This window comes from Callithrix jacchus, chromosome 1 (genome assembly GCF_049354715.1).
Source record: "Callithrix jacchus isolate 240 chromosome 1, calJac240_pri, whole genome shotgun sequence".
Taxonomy (NCBI): Eukaryota; Metazoa; Chordata; class Mammalia; order Primates; family Cebidae; genus Callithrix; species Callithrix jacchus.
The window spans coordinates 30,785,181-30,807,641 of record NC_133502.1 but is presented as its reverse complement, the minus strand read 5'-3'; the positions used below and the strand labels follow the sequence as shown (position 1 = coordinate 30,807,641).

At 36.9% G+C, this 22,461-nt stretch overlaps 1 long non-coding RNA gene across 2 annotated transcripts in view; it reads left to right on the top strand.

Annotated features, from left to right (window-relative positions):
* The window catches only part of LOC118152819 (uncharacterized), a 175,938-nt gene that overhangs the window by 132,825 nt on the left and 20,652 nt on the right, over positions 1–22,461 (top strand). For both annotated transcript variants that reach the window (XR_013525646.1, XR_013525635.1), the window contains exon 4: positions 21,729–21,754. This is a non-coding gene — a long non-coding RNA (uncharacterized LOC118152819). The remainder of the gene's footprint in view (positions 1–21,728; positions 21,755–22,461) is intronic.

The window sequence follows — 22,461 nt, the reverse complement described above, 5'->3', positions numbered from 1 at the left end:
GGTAACTCACCGTGGGGCAGCCAGGCAACTTGGCTGAGAATATCTTTCTGGAACCCAATAGAGCTTTCAGTTGAATATAGCCATTAGACTGCAATTGCATGAGTGATTTTAAATCAAAATTGCTCAAGGACGCCCTTCTGATTTCCTAAATCACAAAACCATGAATCAAATAAAATGTTATAAGCCATTCAGATTTGGGTAAATTGTTAATGAGTGACAGGAAATAGAAAAGGCATTTTACTTGGGCTGAAACCAACTGATGAAGGTTTTAACCATAGCTGAGTTATTAGAGGTAGAAGAAAGAATGGCACAAAGGAGACAGTTGGATGTAAAGATTTTTCTTTTTAAGTAGCTATTGGAAATGAGAGAAAGGAGTTATGAATGACTGTCATTCTTACGTTTTGGCAATTCCCATTTAAGTGTTAGCATATATATACTATTAACAACCTAAATGTTAAGAATACAACATAAGAGGCCAGGCACAGTGGCTCACGCCTACAATCCCAGCACTTTGGGAGGCTGAGGTGGGTGGATCAGGAGGTCAAGAGATCTAGACCATCCTGGTCAACGAGGTGAAAGCCCATCTCTACTAAAAATACAAAAATTAGCTGGGCATGGACGTGCGTGCCTGTAGTCCCAGCTACTCGGGAGGCTAAGGCAGGAGAATTGCTTGAACCCAGAAGGTGGAGGTTGTGGTGAGCCGAGATCATGCCATAGCACTCCAGTCTGGGTAACAAGAGCGAAACTCCGACTCAAAAAAAAAAAAAGAATACACCATAAGAAATAAGTTTAACGTACTGTGTCTTCAAATACATCAGAAAAAAAATGAAACAGTTGACGTGGTTTGTTTTATGTGAGAATTGGATGTAAATTCAAATTTTATGTATGAAACTTAGAGTAAATAAGAAAACAACTAAACATACTTCAAGGTCAAGCAATAAAAGAGAAAGAAACACCACGTGTTACAAGAACATGGAGAAGTGACACAGAATCAGACTTCATGGTCAGGGAAAACTTACAAATGCCAGAGAAGCTGAGCTTTGAAAGAAGAATAAAATTTAGCTCATGAAGATGAAAGAATATTGCATTTAAATGTATATATGCCTAAGAGAGCATAATAAACTTTATGAAGATTATTGAAATAAGCAGATGAATTGGTTGTGGAGGAAGCTAAAGATGTAATTGTTGGCAGATTGTGGAGGCCTAATATGCAAAAAAGTGCGACTTATTTAGCTGAAAGTTCTCAGCATGCCATGAAGGATTTTTAAGGTGAAAGATGACATAATTACATTGACGTTTGTAGGAAAGTCATACTGGAAGGCAGAGAAACTATTAGATGACTGGAGCAAAAAGAATCACTTTGTTGGCTGTGAGGTTAGAGAAACTGAGAAATTGTAGACAATGAAAATAAAGTAAAATTTGTAGTCCCTGTATCTCATTGAACACAAGACGAGTGAAGAGAAAAATAGAGCATGGGATGGCCACTAGAGTTTGGCTAAGTGGTGAGGGGATGCCATTTTCCTCGATGGTGAAGAATGACAAATAGACCACAAACTCTAATAGTCTGAAACTTCCCAAAGCAAAATTATTCCTAGTGCATTTCTCCAATCGTATCGCTTCCATCTTTTGCAAGCGATATATTATGTGAAATATTGTCTTTCTGGAGTTGTCTTATCCAGATGCGCATATGGTGTCTTAAATTAGGAATAGAGGAGGAAAAATAGCCTTTCTCTGGCAACAATCTATTTGAAAGCAATTAAACGCAAGCTTTTTTGCATTGGTTTAAATTTGCTAGCTTAATTTTTCTGTATCTTAACGAAAAACATATGCTCACCTCTCACCAGTGAATCTGCAAGCTGCTGAAAGAATTACATCTTTATGTATCTAACTGAATATGCCACTCCATCAGTGGTTTCACATCTTTAAATGAAGGATGTTTACACTAACGGTTTAGATCAGTTATCTATACTATTATCTACCGCGATAGCGTTTCTTAAAAATAGAGACTCAAAAACCATAAAGTACAATGTATTGTTAAACAATTTGACTATATTAAAATCAGTGAATTCTATATATGTTTAAAAAAGTAAAAATACAAGTTACATATTATTAAAAAATCGTTTGTGTTCCATATAATTGACAAAGTAGTCTACTAAAAACATTAAATTACATATACCTAAAAAAGATGCAGAACTTTCTATTCAACGAGAAAATGTGACTCAGTAACTTGATACAAATTTTCACCCATCATTTATACATAAAATTAAAAAATTAGAAAATAGTCGAATTCACAGGAGTTTTTTTAAAGAAATTTGATGCAAAAGATACTTAATATGGCTTATATTTAAATGAATATCCAGATGGGAAGACTATAATTCCTAATCACCACTTTGGTATTAATTACTATTGAATACTCTTTGTTTTTCTCTTTTTCACACACAGACACAGGTACACACATACACACACACACAGAGACAGATACTTTTAAAATTTCTAATCCATTGGTACACTGTTTTTATTCACTTAACAACAGTAAATCCTCACTTAATATGTGAATACATTTTTGGAAACTTCAACAATAAACAAAACAACAATATAACAAGACCATTTTTTTCTCTCATCAATGTTGTAATAAATTGTCACTAAACGAAACTATATTATTCCAAGACTTATTGTATGTTGTTTCTCTTAAAGTCACAGTTACCAAGGACCTGTGGGCAATATTAAGTAAGTACTTACTGTATACCATATGTCCATTTTACACCATTTTGAAAAAGTTTTTATTTTTCCTAAATCAAGCTTTTGACCTTTGACTTTTATCCATCTTGAAAATGGATCAAAACTTTACTCTTATAAAATAATACTGTGAAAGGAAGCAGGATAGCGTTTCTTTTTTTTTTTTTTTTTTTTTTTTTTTTTTTGAGACGGAGTTTCGCTCTTGTTACCCAGGCTGGAGTGCAATGGCGCAATCTCGGCTCACGGCAACCTCCGCCTCCTGGGTTCAGGCAATTCTCCTGCCTCAGCCTCCTGAGTAGCTGGGATTACAGGCACGCGCCACCATGCCCAGCTAATTTTTTGTAATTTTTAGTAGAGATGGGGTTTCACCATGTTGACCAGGATGGTCTCGATGTGTTGACCTCGTGATCCACCCGCCTCGGCCTCCCAAAGTGCTGGGATTACAGGCTTGAGCCACCGCGCCCGGCCAGGATAGCGTTTCTTAAAAACAGACGCATAAAGCCTAAAAAATCTTGGGACTCCAGTTCACTGTGCCAAGAAGAAAAAATTAAGCTAAAACCTGAGTCATATAAGAACCTGCCTTTCCTTTTGTTCCTAAACAGACAACTACAGATAAAAGGTTAAATATATCACAGGTAGCCACTCTGATGTTCATGTTATCTTATGAAAAGTGCTGAATAACTGAGACAAATACATAATTAATCATTCCTCAACCTGCTCCTTTTCTCTTCCAACCTGTGGATGACCATGTCCTCCTTTTCCTCCAACCACTTTTACCCTTAAATATTGAAGACCTCAGAATCATCTTTAAGGAAAAGCACAGACTGCTCTCCCAGACATTTCCTTAACCTTGGCAAAGTAAACTTCTAAATTGATTGAGCCCTGTCTCTGATAGTTTTTGGTTTACAATAATCATTTTGTGAAAATTTGTGAATAAGTATTCTATAGGAATTCTGAAAAAAACTGCATGGATAACGTTTCAGCAGTTTGCCGCATTATCTACCATCATCAACTGTTATAAATCTAATAGCTCAACTTATCACTAACCAAATAAGCTATAACACATTTACTTTAAAAAAAAAAAAAAAAAAGGCTGGGCATCGTGGCTCATGTTTGTAATTCCAGCACTTTAGGAGGCTGAAGTGAGAGAATGACTTGAGGCCAAGAGTTTAAGACAAGACTGGGCAACATAATGAGACTTTGTCTCTACAAAAAATAAAAATGTGTCAAGTTGGACATGGCTGTGCATCTGTGCTTCCCACTACTTAGAAGGCTAAGGTGGAGTCCCCATACTCCTTGGGCCCAGGAGTCTGAAGGTACAGTGAGCTCGGATTCAGTCACTGCACTCTAGCCTATGACAGAGTGACCTTGTTTTTTGTTGTTTTTTTTTTTTAAATGCATGTATGATTAATTCTCACTGCTCATGTGCTTTCACCTATTAGCATTATTTGATGCAACTGATCACTGTTTCCTTCCTGAATCTATGCTTGTTCTAATTTCCAGGACATCATACTCTTAAAAAGAAAAATAAACCCTCACTAGACATTGTTTCCTAGTTTCCGAGGCTCGATTTGCCTTATATCCATGAGCTTTATGTGTTGGAGTAAGTTAGGGCACAGTCTTAGGTCTCTTCCTCTTGTCTATTGATCTCATCCATTCTCAAGGCTTTAACCACCATGTAAAAATAATTTCCCACCTTATATCTCTACCACACTTTTCCCTTAATTTCCAGGCTCATTGATCAAAGTTCCTACTAGAATCTGTATTTGGATTTTTAATAAGCATCTGAACCTAAACCTGTTCAAACCTTAAAACGATGTCCCCCTGTGACTAACCATATTATTCTTCAATTTTATCCAACTCAGTACATTGCAATTTCATATTTCTAGTTGCTCAGATATAGCCTGTTTCTATTTGTTCTTGTTTCCAACACAAACACTGGAAAGTTGGTTTCATTAGTTACCAGGTTTCTATTAGGTAGTTAGAAACACCACTCTTTGAGTGGTGGAGAAAAATAAATCTGATTATCTTTAGATCTTCTTTGTTTGTATTAAGGAATCTCTTTTGCTCAAACGACTGAGAAATCAATGATTTAGTTCATATTTTTCTCAACCATTGATAAAATTCTCAATGCTTTTATCTTTTGCTCTGTATTTGATATTCTTAGTCTTTTTCACTGATACTATAATTAAAAACCAACATCTCCTTACAAAAAGAAGATACTTTTATAATGTTCCGTTTATAGCTGTGATGGTTCTTTTGCATCTGTGGAAGATATTTTTTAAACACTTGGAGATAATTGAACCTAAAATTTTGTCATTTGTATGCACTATGAAAATATCCAAGACATGCAAGCAGACATTAATGTTGAATAATTAAAAATAACTAATTATTTTTTATAACAGTTATATAAAATCAGCATAAATAAATGTTGGAATGGGAATACAGATGGAATGGGAAGGATGATTTCTAGGCTGTCTGTAGTTTTATGCCTCCTTAAAATCTTAGTCAGTTCTAAGTAATAAATTTTCTACTTAATAGTCCTAGTTGTTTTTTTGTTTGTTTGTTTTTGAAACAGAGTCTCACTCTGTCATCCAGGCTGGAGTGCAATGGGGCAATCTTGACTCACTGCAACCTCCACCTCCTGGGTTCAAGCAATTCTCCTGCCTCAGCCTCCCAAGCAACCGGGATTACAGGCATCCACCACCATGGCATTCTCAACCATTGATAAAATTCTGTATTTGATATTCTTAGCCAATTTTTGTATTTTTAACACAGACAGGGTTTTGCCATGTTGACCAGGCTGGTCTCAATCTCCTGAGCTCAGGTGATTCACCTGCCTCAGCTTCCCAAATGTGCTGGGATTACAGGCGTGAGCTACCATGCCCGGATCTTGTTTTTGTTTTTTTTCTTTTGTTTTGTTTCGTTTTGTTTAAAGAATCCTTACAATTTTTTTGTGTAACTAATCACATCATCTGGGAATAGAGACAGTTTTCTTTCTTCTTTTCCAAACTTTATATCTTTTACCCTTCTTAATTTTTTAGTTAGGGTATCCAGTACAATGATGAATAGAAATGGATAAAGCAGAAGTGTGATCATAGTTGTAGAGTTTTTTCTATCTTCTCCTCTTTTTCTCTCCCCTGCTACTGCTCCTCTTCCTCTATTCTTTTGTAGATGTCCTTTATCAAATAAATAAAATTCTCTTCTCCAAGAAATGAACCGTGGTGGTATTCTGATCCGAGACTTCCAGCTTCCAGAACTGTAAGGAAAAAAAATGTCTGCTGTTTAAGCTACCCTGTCTTTGGTAACAACCCAGATGAATTAAGACAGTTATCATATATTATGTATGTACATATTACTTGGTTCTTTGTAACATTTTGTTAAGTTTTCTGTTTATACATTATTTCATATTTTATGTCAAATTTTTGTCAAGGATTGTATAAAGATTTTGCTGGATTTATGAAACAATTAGGAAATATTTTTCTATATTGTGAAAGTAAAATTGGCATCATATCTTCTTAAGTAATTTATTTAAATTAAAATGTACCAATAAAATTACTGATGTCTTGAATTTCTTTGTGGGAAGACTTTTGGGAATAAATTCAATTTATTTTAGAGATAGATAACCATTCAGATTTTTGTTTGGGGGCAGTTAGAATTTTCAAGAAATTAATCAATTTCATCTAAGCTGTTGATGTCATTGGCATAAAAATATATTCATAACATTCTTGTAACATTTTCTTTTTACGTTTGTAGAATCTGTAGAGGTATTGAAGCAGTGCTGTCTGAGGAGATACCTGAGGTTCATTATTTTGCATGTAGGAAATTGAAAACACGGACAAACATGGAGTAGATTTAGGATGGGAAAGTTTGATAGGCAAAAGAAGAGAGAGCTTCCTTGGGCAGAGGCAGGGGATCCGAGTGGATTTCTGAGTTTAGGGCAAGATGTGATTGGTTTTATAGACAAGCTTAAGGAGTAGGTGTTTGATTTACATAGGTTGCAGTGAATTGGTTGGGTCAGGTGTGTGCCATTTACATAGTGTGCAAGGCAGCTGGCCATCCTTGGCCGTCTTTACCTGGCTGACCCCATGTAACCTGCACATGAGACAACAAAGAAAAGAGAAGGGGAAACCTTCGTGTTGAATATACCTGTCTTCCAGATATCCCTTTTCTATTGACATAGCTGCTGGCATTTATCTATGCAAGATTACGGCTCGATTTTTCAGGTTGCTTTTTGTTAGTAAAGAAATGATTTGGAGGCTGCTTTTTATTAAGCGAAAACTCCACCCAAGAACTCTTTGATCCTTATTACTGCCTAAATCATTTCTTGTTGACTCCATTATGAGGATATTTTCTTTTACTCTTGGTATTGGCTATGTGCATGCTCTGTTTTCTAGCACACTGAGTGTGTCGATGTTGAGATTTTCAAAGAACTAACCTTTAAATTTTGTAATTTTCTCTACTACCGTTTGTTTTCTTTTCTTTTTTTTTTAATTTTTATTGCATTTTAGGTTTTGGGGTACATGTGTAGAACATGCAAGACAGTTGCATAGGTACACACATGGCAGTGTGTTTTGCTTCCTTTCTCCCCTTCACCCACATTTGGCATTTCTCCCCAGACTATCCCTCCCCACCTCCCTCCCCCACTGGCCCTCCCCTTTTCCCCCCAGTAGACCCCAGTGTTTAGTACTCCCCTCCCTGTGTCTATCTGTTATCATTTTTCATCATCTGCCTATGAGTGAGAATATGCAGTATTTCATTTTCTGTTCTTGTGTCAGTTTGCTGAGAATGATGTTCTCCAGATTCATCCATGTCCCTACAAACGACACGAACTCATCATTTTTGATTGCTGCATAATATTCCATGGTGTATATGTGCCACATTTTCCCAATCCAGTCTATCATCAATGGGCATTTGGGTTGATTCCAGGTCTTTGCTATTGTAAACAGTGCTGCAATGAACATTTGTGTGCATGTGTCCTTATAGTAGAACGATTTATAGTCCTTTGGATATATACCCAGTAATGGGATTGCTGGGTCAAATGGAATTTCTATTTCTAAGGCCTTGAGGAATCGCCACACTGTCTTCCACAATGGTTGAACTAATTTACACTCCCACCAACAGTGTAAAAGTGTTCCTTTTTCTCCACATCCTCTCCAGCATCTGTTGTCTCCAGATTTTTTAATGATTGCCATTCTAACTGGCGTGAGATGGTATCTCAATGTAGTTTTGATTTGCATCTCTCTGATGACCAGTGACGATGAGCATTTTTTCATATGATTGTTGGCTTCATATATGTCTTCTTTCGTAAAGTGTCTGTTCATATCCTTTGCCCACTTTTGAATGGGCTTGTTTTTTTTTTCCTATAAATCTGTTTGAGTTCTTTGTAAATTCTGGATATCAGCCCTTTGTCAGATGGGTAAACTGAAAAAATTTTTTTTCATTCTGTTGGTTGCCGATTCACTCTAGTGACTGTTTCTTTTGCCGTGCAGAAGCTGTGCAGTTTCATTAGGTCCCATTTGTCTATTTTGGCTTTTGTTGCCAATGCTTTTGGTGTTTTGGTCATGAAGTCCTTGCCTACTTAGGAGTAGTATAGTTTGAAATCCAGTAGTGTGATGCCCCCCACTGTGTTCTTTTTGCTTAGAATTGACTTGGCTGTGCGGGCTCTCTTTTGGTTCCATATGAAGTTCAAGGTGGTTTTTTCCAGTTCTGTGAAGAAAGTCAATAGTAGCTTGATGGGGATAGTGTTGCTTCTGTAAATTACTTTGGGCAGTATAGCCATTTTCACATATTGATTCTTCCTAACCATGAACATGGAATGTTTCTCCATCTGTTTGTGTCCTCTGTTATTTCGTTGAGCAGTGGTTTGTAGTTCTCCTTGAAGAGGTCCCTTACATTCCTTGTGAGTTGTATTCCTAGGTATTTTATTCTTTTTGTAGCAATTGTGAATGGCAGTTCGTTCTTGATTTGGCTTTCTTTAAGTCGGTTATTGGTGTAGAGGAATGCTTGTGATTTTTGCACATTGATTTTATATCCTGAGACTTTGCTGAAGTTGCTTATCAGTTTCAGGAGTTTTTGGGCTGAGGTGATGGGGTCTTCTAGGTATACTATCATGTCGTCTGCAAATAGAGCCAATTTGGCTTCCACCTTTCCTATTTGAATACCCTTTATTTCTTTTTCTTGCCAGATTGCTCAAGCTAGAACTTTCAGTACTATATTGAATAGGAGTGGTGAAAGAGGGCATCCTTGTCTAGTGCTGGATTTCAAAGGGAATGCTTCCAGTTTTTGCCCATTCAGTATGATATTGGCTGTTACTTTGTCGTAAATAGCTTTTATTACTTTGAGATACGTTCCATCAATATCAAGTTTTTTGAGGGTTTTTAGCATAAAGGGCTATTGAATTTTGTCGAATGCCTTCTCTGCATCAATTGAGATAATCATGTGGTTTTTGTTTTTGGTTCTGTTTATGTGGTTAATTACGTTTATAGACTTGCGTATGTTGAACCAGCCTTGCATCCCTGGGATAAATCCTACTTGATCATGATGGATAAGGTTTTTGATTTGCTGTTGCAATCGGCTTGCCAGTATTTTATTGAAGATTTTTGCATCTATGTTCATCATGGATATTGGCCTGAAGTTTTCTTTTCTTGTTGGGTCTCTGCCGGGTTTTGGTATCAGGATGATATTGGTCTCATAAAATGATTTGGGAAGGATTCCCTCTTTTTGGATTATTTGGTATAGTTTCAGAAGGAATGGTACCAGCTCCTCTTTGTGTGTCTGGTAGAATTTGGCTGTGAACCCGTCTGGACCTGGGCTTTTTGTGTGTGGTAGGCTCTCAGTTTCTGCCTCAACTTCTGACCTTGTTATTGGTCTATTCAGAGTTTCAGCTTCCTTTTGGTTTAGGCTTGGGAGGACACAGGAGTCCAGGAATTTATCCATTTCTTCCAGGTTTACTAGTTTATTTGCATAGAGTTGTTTGTAATATTCTCTGATGATGGTTTGAATTTCTGTGGAATCTGTGGTGATTTCCCCTTTATCATTTTTTATTGCATCTATTTGGTTGTTTTCTCTTTTCTTTTTAAACAATCTGGCTAGTGGTCTGTCTATTTTGTTGATCTTTTCAAAAAACCAGATCTTGGGTTTATTTATTTTTTGAAGGGTTTTTCGTGTCTCAATCTCCTTCAGTTCAGCTCTGATCTTAGTTATTTCTTGTCTTCTGCTGGGTTTTGAGTTTTTTTGATCTTGTTCCTCTAGGTCTTTCAATTTTGATGATAGAATGTCAATTTTGGATCTCTCCATTCTCCTCATATGGGTACTTATTGCTATATATTTTCCTCTAGAGACTGCTTTAAATGTGTCCCGGAGATTCTGGCATGTTGTGTCTTCGTTCTCATTAGTTTCGAATAACTTCTTTATTTCTGCCTTCATTTCATTGTTTATCCAGTCAACATTCAAGAGCCAGTTGTTCAGTTTCCATGAAGCTGTGCGGTTCTGGGTCGGTTTCTGAATTCTGAGTTCTAACTTGATTGCACTATGGTCTGAGAGACTGTTTGTTATGATTTCAGTTGTTTTGCATTTGCTGAGGAGTGCTTTACGTCCAATTATGTGGTCAATTTTAGAGTAGGTGTGATGTGGTGCTGAGAAGAAAGTATATTCTGTGGATTTGGGGTGGAGAGTTCTGTAAATGTCTATCAGGTTTGCTTACTCCAGGTCTGAGTTCAAGCCCTGGTTATCCTTGTTAATTTTCTGTCTGGTTGATCTGTCTAATATTGACAGTGGAGTGTTAAAGTCTCCCACTATTATTGTGTGGGAGTCTAAGTCTCTTTGTAAGTCATTAAGAACTTGCCTTATGTATCTGGGTGCTCCTGTATTGGGTCCATATATGTTTAGGATCTTTAGCTCTTCTTGTTGTATCGATCCTTTTACCATTATGTAATGGCCTTCTTTGTCTCTTTTGATCTTTGTTGCTTTAAAGTCTATTTTATCAGAGATGAGAATTGCAACTCCTGCTTTTTTTTGCTCTTCATTTTCTTGGTAAATCTTCCTCCATCCCTTTATTTTGAGCCTTTGTGTATCCTTGCATGTGAGATGGGTTTCCTGGATACAGCACACTGTTGGGTTTTGGATTTTTATCTAATTTGCCAGCCTGTGTCTTTTGATTGGTGCATTTAGTCCATTTACATTTAGGGTTAATATTGTTATGTGTGAGTTTGATACTGCCATTTGATACTAGCTGCTGTTTTGCCTGTTAGTTGTTGTAGATTCTTCATTATGTTGATGCTCTTTAGCATTTAGTGTGATTTTGGAATGGCTGGTACTGGTTTTTCCTTTCTATGTGTAGTGCCTCTTTCAGGAGCTCTTGTAAAGCGGACCTGGTGGTGACAAAATCTTGCTTGTTCGCAAAGGATTTTATTTTTCCTTCACTTATGAAGCTTAGTTTGGCTGGATATGAAATTCTGGGTTGAAATTTTTTTTATTTAAGGAATTTGAATATCGGCCCCCACTCTCTTCTGGCTTGTAATGTTTCTGCCAAGAGATCTGCTGTGAGTCTGATGGGCTTCCCTTTGTGGGTGACCCGACCTTTCTCTCTGGCTGCCCTTAGTATTTTCTCGTTTATTGCAACCTTGTTGAATCTGACGATTATGTGTCTTGGGGTTGCTCTTTTTGCTGAATATCTTTGTGGTGTTCTCTGTATTTCCTGAATTTGAGTGTTGGCCTGTCTTGCTAGGTGGGGGAAATTTTCCTGGATAATGTCCTGAAGAGTATTTTCCAGCTTGGATTCATTCTCTTTGTCACATTCTGGTACACCTATCAAACGTAGGTTAGGTCTCTTCACATAGTTCCACATTTCTTGGAGACTTTATTCATTCCTTTTTGCGCTTTTTTCTCTGATCTTGGTTTCTCGTTTTATTTCATTGAGTTGATCTTCGACTTCTGATATTCTTTCTTCTGCTTGGTCAATTCAGCTGTTGAAACTTGTGCATGCTTCGCGAAGATCTCATATTGTGTTTTTCAGCTCCTTTAATTCATTCATATTCCTCTCTAAGTTATCCATTCTTGTTATCATCTCCTCGACTCTTTTTCCAAATCTTTTTTCAAGGTTCTTAGTTTCTTTGCATTGATTTAAAACATGTTCTTTTAGCTTACAAAAGTTTCTCATTATCCATCTTCTGAAGTCTAATTCTGTCATTTTGTCACAGTCATTCTCCATCCAGCTTTGTTCCCTTGCTGGTGAGGAGTTTTGGTCCTTTGTAGGAGGCAAGGTGTTCTGATTTCGGGTGTTTTCCTCCTTTTTGCGCTGGTTTCTTCCCATCTTTGTGGATTTATCCACCTGTCATCTGTGGATTTGCTGACTTTTTGTTTGGGTCTCTGAGTGGACGCCCAAATTGTTGATGATGAAGTATTTCTGTTACTTGGTTTTCCTTCTTCCAGTCTAGCCCCTTCACTGTATGACTGCTGAGGTCCACTCCAGGCCCTGCTTGTCTGGGGTGCACCTATAGCAGCGGCAGAACAGTGAGGGATGCTACCAGTTTCTTTTTCTGCTATCTTTGTCCCAGAATGATGCCTGCCAAATGTCAGTCTTCTGGATATAGAGGGGTCAGGGAGCTGCTTGAGGAGATAGTCTATACTTTATAGGAGCTCAAGTGCTGAGCGGTGAGCTCTGTTGTTCATTCAGGGCTGTTAGGCTGCTACGTTTAATTCTGCTGCAGCAGAACTCATTAAAAAACCCTTTTTTTCTCTGATGCTCTGTCTCGGGAGGGTTGGGGCTTTCTTTGTGAGTGTCTGTTGTGCTGTCCTGCCCAGCTAGGAGGCAGTCTAGTCACTATTTGCCTGCTGAGGCTTCGCCCTGCTGGTGTGAGGTTCGCCCTGTTGCTGCAGGCTCTGCCCTGCTGCTGCGGGCTTTGCCCTGCTGCCATGGGCTATGCCCTGTGATGGAGTCTCTTTGTTATAGCAGGTTGCCTCAGCAATGGCAGGCTGCGTCAGCAATGGGCGTGTACCTCAGTAGGGGCGGATTGCCTCGGTAATGGCAGACGCCCCTCCCCCACGGAGCTGCACCATTCTGGGTTCAGTTGTGCCCACAGGGAACCTCTCCACCTGGAGCGTTTGGAATTGCCCTTTTGTTTGTCCCACTGCGGTACCCCAAAGGGTATTTCCCTGGAATCTCCTGGCCTGGCTCACTGTCCAAGGCCATTCAGTCTCAAGTTCAGCCCTCTCACATCTCAGATTGCTAGTTCAACAGGGCACCCAGACCAGTGTGCTTTGTGCGGAGAGCTGTGTAGCACTGCTGAGCTACAGTGCCAGCTGCCGGCTACACTGGCTGCTGGCTGCACCAGCCAAAACCTCTGCCTGGTGTCCCACGTCTTTTTTATACCTGGGAATTTCCCCATTCAGTGGGCAGCAAATATCCATCTGGAAATGGGGCCCTAACTCACCCTCTCCGCGCATTCACCGAGAGCTTCAATCCTGGGTTGTTCTCACCGCACCATCTTGAGTCCCTTCCCTACTGTTTGTTTTCTACCACTGATTTTTCAGTCAATCTTTAATATTTTTCTTCTCTATTTATTTTGGGTTAATTTTGCTCTTCTTTTCTTAGCTCTTCAATTTAGAGGGTGAAGCCACTGATTGTCAGTTTTTTTTCCTTTCTGATAATAGGCTTATAAAGCCTAAATTTTCCTCTAAGCACTGCTTAGCTGTGTCCCACAAATTTTTTTACGTCTTGTTTTCCTTCTAATTCAGCTCAAACTATATTCTAATGTCTGTTATGTCTGTTGATTGTGTCTGAAGGTAGACATATAGTATGTCTGTTGATTTCTTCTTTGAGCTAAGAGTGTGTTGTCAAATTACAGTGGTGATTATTCTTATAATATGTTCTTTGGTTTGGGTGGATTTCAGTTTTTCTATCATGAACATAAGCATGGATTAATTTTTCTTATTGTTCAAGACATGTATTTCTTCAATCTGTCTTTCATCAATCTGGAAAATTTCACATCAGTCTGAGCAACATAGGCAGACCTCTTCCTTACAAAAAAAAACTTCTTAAAATTAGTTAGGTGTGGTAGCACATGCCTGTAGTCCAAGCCACTCAGGAGTCTGAGGTGAGAGGATCATTGCGCATAGGAGGCTGAGGCTGAGACTGCAGTGAGCCTGATCACTCCACTGCACTGCAGCCTGAGCAACAGAGCAAGACCCTGTCTCAAAAACAACACAACAAAAAAGAATTTTTAAATTATTGACTTTAAATACTCTCTACTTTTTGAATTCCTATTAAACATTTGTCATATTTACTATTTAAACTTGTAGTTTCCTTGGACTGCCATATAAAATCACCACAAAGTTAATGATTTAATACACAATAATTTATTCTCTTATAGGAGGCCTGGAGTCTGAAATCTAGGTGTGAGCAGGACCTCATTCCTAGCAGCGGCTCTATGAAATTTAAACATATCAGACTCTAAGGAGAATTAAAATATCTAGTATGGCATGTATAGCTTAGATGTCTGTTTATAGCATGTCTTCTGCAAACTCTCTAGGGGAGAATCTATTTCATGCCTCTTCTAGCTTCTGCTGGCAGCTGACATTCCTTAAATTGTGACCACATCAGTCTAATTTCTGCCTTTGTCTTCACATCACCTTCTTTTTTGCTGTCTACCAATTTCCTCCACCTCACACTTATAAAGACCATTGCCATTGGAACAGGACCTGCCTGAATAATCCAGAATGATTTCCTCATCTCAAGATCATTTATTTGACTAAATCTGCAAAACCCTTTTCCCAAATAAGTTAATGTTTACAGATTTCCTTAATTAGAACATGGACATATCTTTAAGGGTGTTACAATTCAGTGCACTACAATTTTTTTCTTTTATCTTAATTGCAAAAGCTACATGATTTATGTATTAGTCCATGTTCTCCAGGAAAACAGAACCTTTAGGATGTGTGTATACATATACACATAAAATATGTATATATATATATATATATACACACAGATATTGGCTAATGTGATTGTGGGGGGCTGGCAAATGAAAACTATCCAGGGAAGGCCAGCAGACTGGAGACCCAGGGAAGTTGATATTGCAACTCAAGTTGAAAAACAGTCTGAAGGTAGAATTTCAACTTCCTCAGCAGATTTCAGTCTTTTTCTTTAAAGGGCTTCAACTGATTCAATGAGGTTTACTATATTATGGAAGTTAATCTATTTACACAAAGCCTACTTACTTAAGTGTGAATCATATGTTTAAAAAATACCTTCACAGCAACATCTAGACTGGAGTTTGACCAAATATCTAGGTACCAAGGCCTAGCCACATCCACATGAACACATAAAATTAAGAATCATAATTTATTTCCATGATGTTATTGTTGTTTAAATCTACCTGTTCTCTTTGCTTACTGTCTTTCTGCTTCTTTTCTTTATAATTTATAGACTTTCCATTTTCATGTTCAAAATTTCTTATGTCTACAATCCTCTTTTTTTATCTGCCATAACTACTTCATTTGGATTAATCTAATTTTTAAAAATATTTTAATCTCATATTTTTTAACTGTGATTTTTATCTTCAACCACAGTGTTTTATTTTTGTAAAGATCTCATGAGCTTGTGCTATTTTCAGCCAGTTTTATTTTTTGCTAAGTGCCTCAGATATTTATTTTGACGTTGATCTACTGGTTTAGAGATTCTTATACTATGATGGTAGTGTAAATCTGGGCCTTATACTCACAGGCATTGATTTCTCAATTGAGTAGCATCTGAACAGAGGTGTGTGCATGTGTGTGTGTGTGTGTGTGTGTGTGTGTGTGTGTGTGTCATGGTGTAGAAACAGTTCTTGTTCATCCTTCTTGAACATACCTTGGAGCTTACATCTGTAGTTGTAATCAAACTTGTATTTTTAATTCATTTATATTAGGAAGAGAAAAATAGCCCCTTGGCATACATTCTAGATAAGGGAGAAATGGAACTACATGGAAAACAACCAAATTGACATTTCATAATACATCCCTGCCATACAGATATAAAAACATTTACCATCTATACCCTAGGTCAGGAGTGATATGGTTTGGCTGTGTCCCCACCCAAATCTCACCTTGAATTGTAGTTCACATTATCTCCATGTGTCATGGGATGGATCCAGTAGGAAGTAATTGAATCATGAGGATGGACAGTTTCCCCTAAGCTATTCTCATGATAGTGAGTAAGATCTGATGGTTTCACAAGGGGATTCTCCCTGTAATCAGCACTCTTTCTCTGTTCTGCTGCCCTGGGAAGAGGCACCTTCCTCCATGATTGTAAGTTTCCTGAGACCTTCCCAGACCTGCAGAACTGTGAGTCAATTAAACCTTTTTTTAATGTATAAATAAAATTCACAGTCTCAACTATTTCTTTGTAGCAGCTGTGAGAAGAACCTAATACAAAGGGTCAACGAATGATGGCTCATGGGTCAAATGAAGCCTATGGAGTCCTGTTGTAAATAATGTATTGAAACATACTCATGCTCATTTGTTTATGTAGACTTATGGCTGTTTTCACACTACAAATGTGAAGTTGAATAGTGGAAACAGAGACCATACGACTCACAAAACTTAAAATATTTACTGTCTAGCTTTTTATAAAAAAAAAAAATTCTGCTAACACCTGCTTCTTGGACCTGCTTCAAAAGAGAATTAGCTGGACATGAAGGGAAAGGAGAAAACACTTTTGTTTTTCAGGCTGTGAAAAAACATTCTCTAAGAATGGAGGAAAAACCATTCTCTGAAGCTGTTCACTTCTCTGTAGGCTGTGAATAAACAGTCTCTAACAATAGAAAAATCCCAGTCTCTAAGAATTTTCCTTGTTCACAGAGTGCCTCAGTAGCTGTTGGTAATTGAGGCTGTGGCATTGTCTACTGCTTTTTCTCTTTCAGGCAAAAAAACACCTATAGAGAGAATCTTGGCATAATTTATATCTTTTTATTTTCACTTCAGGTTACAGGGATACAACCCAAACACATCAGACTCAGAGGAGAATGAAAATGTCTGTTACAGCATATCTAGTCTAACTATCATCTCACAGTGTGTCTTCCACAAATTAGGGCCTCTTGCCCAAACTGTTTGGGCATCCCTATGTGGTTATTTCATCTTCTGTTTGTTGGCACAGCATTCCAGGCTTCTCATTAAATTTTCCAGTTAATGTTTGATAATGGCAAACGGCCAATGCCAGCATTTCTAAAGCATGATAGATTTCAGTCCCACAGTAGAGCCTAATTTCTCAGAAGAGTGAATCCCAAGGTACACTACAGAAAAAAGCTGGAATAATTTCAATTTCCTATATTCAGAAAGGCCTCAAATTTCTTAATACAGTACATATTGCTAGAAAATAGGTGTCTTAGTCAGTTTGGGCTGCTATAATAAAGTACCATAGATTGTGTGGGTGTTAAACAATGAAGATTTATTTCTCACAGTTCTGTAGACTTTAAGTACAAGATCAGGAGGCCAGCATGGTTGTGTGCTGGTGAGGACCCTCTTCTAGGTTGCAGACTGGTATTTCTGTTACTTGGCTCCAATCTCATGACCTAATTACCTCCCAAAGAGCCTATGTCCTCATTTCATTACATTGTGTGTTAGGATTTCAACATATGAATTTGCAAGGGAACAACACTAACATTCAGACTCTAATAGTTGGCTAATGATATACTTCCAGGTTGTAAGTTTATGGTGGTTTTTATTCCATTTCATTTATATAGTAAACTTTCTTTAAAATTTGATTCTCATTCTAGCATATCCAATCTCAAATAGCCTATTTTCTCCCAAACCACAATTGTATTTACTGTTTCCCATGGTTTTTAAGTATAGGTCTGACAACTGACAGTCCTTTGAGTCAGAAGTCTAATGACAAGACTATACTCAAGTGGGGAAAATGTGATCTTGTCTACCTTGGGTAAAAAGTTAACCTAAGTTGCACCTGGGCATTGATTATACCGTAACCAAAATATTATTACCTGAAAATGTATTTCATAAATATGGGATTTCCCCAGGGCATTATTACAGTTTTAAAAAATCTGTGTTAAATCTTTAAAAGACAATGCAGAAATTAGTGGGGTTTTTTTGAAAGCAAATCCTAGGTGAAATAAAATCTGTAAAATTACTTTCAAAGTATTTCCTCACTGTGCTCCTTTCACACTCTGCTGCTGCTAAAATGTTCTTTTCTGTCCCTTAATTTTCTGTCTCTAACCTTTACTTCCTCTCTCTTTCACTCTCACTCCTATTTCTTCCAATTCCTCATTCTGTCCCTCCTCTGCTTACAATTGGTTAGACATTATTGCTTTCCAAATACAAACACTCCTTACTATTGCACATTTTCATTGCAAGCAGACTCTCGGGAATTATTTTCTTTCTTTTTGCTGACTGCTTTTTTTTTCTTGTGAAGTAGATCCTATTGGAAATCTGGTGATTAAGTCATCCATCTTGCTGTACAACTAAATACCAAAACCCTTTTCTTTCTTTTTGAGCTGCCAGCAATATTATCTCATACTTTCTACATAAATTCCTTTACTCCACAAACTAGCTTATTCAAAACCTCCTTATTAGTTAAGAAAATGCTGTGTACCAAGAAAGTTTCCAGTAAATATTAGTAGATGATTTATAACAATGTAAGGATGATTATGAGTGATGAGAGAAGATCTACAGTGCTTACATGTTTCATGGCGATTTTAACGACTGAAAAATTGCATCATGTACTTGAGATTACCCCTTCATTCTGCAATTACATCAATTATGTTTATGGGAATATTTTTAAGTTCATATATATTTTTAAGAAGTGAGGAGCTACAATGTTTCTATGTTACAGACAACTGTAAATACTTTAGAATTGTACAAATCTATTATTTTCTAAAGAAGCTGTAGCCACTTAAAAAATACTATAAAACACAATGATTCTTAGCTTTATTTAAAAACTTATTACCATTATTTTAAAAGAATGATATAAGTAATTTTAATATTTTTTCCTTAGTTATAGTCAAATTATAAGTGTGTAGCCAAGCAATTACACAATATAATGACATAGTTAAATTTATGATTGATAGGTAATATTTTTTCTGTTTTTTATATTTATTGGCTTTCTACAGGATATATCATATTATACACTGTTTTCCAAATATGAGTTACATTAGAATCTTCCTTACTTCCAGATACTCTGAAAAGATGAGTCATTGTGTTTCCTAGCATTTTAAAACTGCTAAAGGTATGAAATTTAATATTTAGATAACAGCATTTGACATGGGACAAATGACTAATTCATATATTTTCAACATTTATCTATAAAAGTAAAAACAGAAGGCAAATACTTCATGCAACTTGTTTCTATGATATTATTTTTACCAATAGCACGATTTCTGCAGAGACACTTTTCGGAGAAGTATGTACAATTAAAAGGTTAGATACTAAAACTTTGATACAGCTGCATAAAAAATATTGTGCCAAGTTGATAGGTAAAGTTTTATTGTAGTGGTTTTTCACCTTGTTGATCTGGAAGTTAGTCTTTCAGTATTCTAGAGTGGGTTACTTTACAGTTTATAACACAATCTCATATTTATCACATTATACATCTATATCACTTCTACTTCTTCCAAAACAGTTTTTATTACTAAATAGTAAAGCTTTTTGAGTGTAGAGAATATCATGAGATTTGCTGGATAAATTAACTGCCTTGCAAATGGCACAAGAAATGTCACATTTTATGAATCAGAGTTAATAAGATCTAAAAAATGATACCACACATATTTCACAGCACATTATAGGAGAAGTCTATCTCAGTGTATTGCAGAAACTTATTGTTAAATTTCAAAGCATCAGCAAAGAATCTCTTGCTAGCAAGTTTTAGTAGTGATTTCACCAAGAGAACTCCAAACATCATTAATACCTAAGAGGTTTCTAATATAATATGGATGGGAGGATGCAAAGAAAACTTTTAAAAATGCATTTTGTTTGAAGTGTGACAACTTTTAATTCTTTTATAACTATTTTATTCTTTCTTTACTTCCCAGTAATGTATTTATTATGTGGCACTATTTATTCTATATGACAGTAACAATTGCCTGAGGTTTTAAGGATGTATTCATGTATATTGAAAACTTTACACATTCACAATATTCTATACATATGAAGTACATAAAATTATTAGAATTGTTTACATAAATTAGCTTTTTCAAGATATTTGACATTGTTTTTGATCATCTTATTTTTGAAACACCATGTTTGTATGAGAAATTAAGATTATTTCATATTTAAAAGAGTATTCCACATGTAAAAAGATGGGTCAATACCTACAAGACAGGATTCTTTCCATATAACAAAAAATGTTCTTAAAAGACAAAGAAGATAATAAAAGAGAAGTAAGAAAGCACCTGGTTAATAATATAAATCCATCCCAAAGAAACTTAAGGAAAATATAATTTATGCTTATCTAATTAATTTGTTCTTTCTCTCCCTGCACTGCTCTAGTTATTTTATAATATATTTTGGATCATACAGATCTTTCTACACTTTCTTTGTAGATAATAGATAATATTCATTAGGTAGATAATCAGATCTATGAAGCAATGAGAAAACTGCATTAAGGAAACAATTACTATTATAACTTTCCATGTACATAAGGACTAACTTTATTTTTTAACAAATCATGGCCTGTTTCATCATAACATCTTGGAACCACCTTAGGAATGGAAATTTACTGGCCAGTTGTTGAAGCTAAACAGACTGCATCATTAATAGGCTAATAAGTTAAAATAAGCCTTTATTCAAAATACAAACATTAAAAAACATTGCAGTTTTTAGGTGCTACTAGATAATGGTTATAACTCTTCATTAAGAAACTATATACAATTATTAGACTAGACCTTGAATTGCTCCTTCATAATTGCCTTCACATATGAGGGAGCATGGTGACTGCTCCTGACAGTAACAGAGGTGTAACATTCCTATCTGTGTTATTAACAAATAACAAATTAACTGTGTAACTAGTGCTTACAATTTATGCCTTACTGTTTTCCTGATAGAGCGTATATGACATTAATACTAATGCAATAACCAACATTTCCTGTATATTTTGAAATTACTTACGGAGTAGTCAAGTCAATACAAAACCATACTGAATTGGGGCTGAGTGTTCCTGCAGTCGGCCATGTGTGTAAGGACCCATGCACCTTGGTTTACTTCAACTTATCTCTGCCAAGTACTTGTGTCACAGTTTATGAGTATTCTGGTGCAGATTGTGAATGCATTGATAGGTTGTTTATGTCATATAAAGAGCACTGATATTTCAAAAACTGAAATTGTACACTTTAAATATGTAAGATGAAAAGTTATTTTATTCATTATTTAAAACCCTGGACCACATTAAAAGTAGACTTCTAGTTGAAGTTTAGAATGAACTGGAATATAGAAAAATGCCCTAATAATTTAGTGTATTAGTCTGTTTTCATGTTGCTATAAAGATACTACCAGAGACTGGGTAATTTAACAAAGAAAAAGATTTAATTGACTCACAGTTCCACATGGCTGGAGAAGCCTCAGGAAACTTACAATCCTGGCAGAAAGGGAAGTAGGTACATTGTCCTCAAGGTGGCAGGAGAGAGAAGAGTGAAGGAGGAACTTCCTCATACTTACAAAGCCATCAGACCTCATGAGAACTCATTCACTATCACAAGACCAGCATTGGGGAAACTGCTCCCATGATCCAATCACCTCCCTCCCTTGACACACAGGGAGTACAATTCTAGATGAGATTTGAGTGAAATCATATCAATTAGCAATTGTTCTTCATTCCTTCCTGCTTTCCCTATTTCTTTCCTTCTTACCTTTCCCTCTCTCTCTCTCTCTGCCTACCTCCTTCCTTCCTTTTGTTCTATATTTAAGTATTACTATTTATGTTTATGTTGAAATCAGAAGACCCTGATCTCTTTGGTTTCAACCATACTATTAATAGATTTTCACAGTTTCTTTTTCTCAACCCTGAACAGATATACTTCAAGAGGCATATTTTGAGGTAAGCACTGTTTATTCTATTTTACTGACATCACATGACCATGACTATGTGGTCATAAAAACACATTCTTTAATATTAAAACTATAAGCCAGGCCCAGTGACACATGCCTGTAATTCCAGCACTTTGGGAGGCCTACTAGGGTAGATCACCTGAAGTCAGGAGTTCAAGACCAGCCTGGCCAACATGGCCAAACCCCATCTATTCTTTTTTTTTTTTTTTGAGACGGAGTTTCACTCTTGTTACCCAGGCTGGAGTGCAATGGCATGATTTCAGCTCACCGCAACCTCTGCCTCCTGGGTTCAGGCAATTCTCCTGCTTCAGCCTCCTGAGTAACCAGGATTACAGGCATGTGCCACCATGCCCAGCTAGTTTTTTGTATTTTTAGTAGAGACGGGGTTTCACCATGTTGACCAGGATGGTTTCGATCTCTTGACCTCGTGCCACCCGCCTCGGCCTCCCAACGTGCTGGGATTACAGGCGTGAGCTACTGAGCCAGTCCCAAAACCCCATCTATTCTAAAAGATATTTAAAAAATTAGCCAGGAATGGTGGTAGCCACTGTAATCCTACCTACTCCAGAAGCTGAGGCAGAGAGAATTATTTGAACCTGGGAGGCAGAGGTTGCAGTGAGCCAAGATCATGCCACTGCTCTTTAGCCTGGGTGACAGATGGAGACTCCATCTCAAAACAAACAAATAAAAAAAATA